At 43.5% G+C, this 1,208-nt stretch overlaps 1 protein-coding gene across 1 annotated transcript in view; it reads left to right on the top strand.

Annotated features, from left to right (window-relative positions):
* Positions 1–1,208, top strand: part of LOC101845902 (KAT8 regulatory NSL complex subunit 1) — a 25,062-nt gene that overhangs the window by 9,545 nt on the left and 14,309 nt on the right. The window lies entirely within an intron of this gene.

Genomic DNA, 1,208 nt, shown 5'->3' on the forward strand with positions numbered 1-1,208 from the left:
ACGCACGCACGCACGCACGCACAAACACACACACACGCACAAACACACACGCACAAACACACACACACACACACACACACACCGCCCTGTTGTGTTTGCCCTTCAAACTCCAACGAGTGCGTTTAACTCTCGCGCATTCTTCAAATACACTGCTAGGCATGTATTATTTAATTGTTATTTATGTAATTGCCGCCAAGCGACGACGTAGTTCTTTGACCCCGTTTCCCCCCGCTCTTGAAATAGAACAGCCATGTGTGTATTCTTGTATCAAGACTGTTTAAGTGTTTACGGCTTTCGCAACTACATACGATCATTTGAGCTCGCGACTGTCCCGTTTGGTTTGGTGTTGGGAATGCAGGAGGATGCGTGTATGTAGATTGGGGGGGGGGGGGGAGGTGTTGTCTGTCATGTGGATATCAAATATCCCATATAAACCACTGACCAAGTCACTGTTAATTGTAAATAATATAGCTGTGTATGTATGTGAGAGGTTTTTAATCGCTCTCCCGCCGAGTGTTCTGGTCATTAATTCGCAATGAGATTATGGAACAGGTTGTGTTGTGATGTAGGCCTTGGTTGCGATGAAGTAGATCAGTCAGCGGCTAGATGCTGCCGTTCTATCTGTGAGATTTCCATGTTGTTCCGTTGGTTTTAGGGCCCTTTTTTCAGTGTACACTGCCATGAAAGTAGTTGGCATATTGCTTACAATATAAAGGCCTACCTAAGAATGTCTGTGCATGAAGAAGAAATAGTGATTTAAAAGAAAAATCAGTCATTTATTTGTCTACAAGGTGTCTACTCGGTGAAGTTTGTCGGTAAAACACACAACAGGCAATTTTAAAAATCCTATTGAATAGTATTGACTCTGCTTTTTTTTAGGGGGGGGGTGTGGTGGAGAGAGAAGTTGTGTGATAAGGGCTCTCATGTGGTTTGGTTCGCTGGAGGCAATCAAAGGGATTTCATACGTGCGCACATGAGTTCCGTGTGGTTTATTTATTTAAAAGAAAATCCTCATCCCTATCTGGACTGGGCTCACGCCTCACTGCCCGCCCCTTGCCTCGGGGAATTTTAAAATTTAATACAAATGTATTTGTCCTTTTTTTAGAGTTATAAAACAAACGTAACAAAACAAGACAATCAATGACGTTGACGCATCTGTGAGGTGACGTCTCTCTCTCTCTCTCTCTCTCTCTCTCTCTCTCTCTCTC

The sequence above is a fragment of the Aplysia californica genome, unplaced genomic scaffold, assembly GCF_000002075.1.
Source record: "Aplysia californica isolate F4 #8 unplaced genomic scaffold, AplCal3.0 scaffold00037, whole genome shotgun sequence".
Classification (NCBI taxonomy): Eukaryota; Metazoa; Mollusca; class Gastropoda; order Aplysiida; family Aplysiidae; genus Aplysia; species Aplysia californica.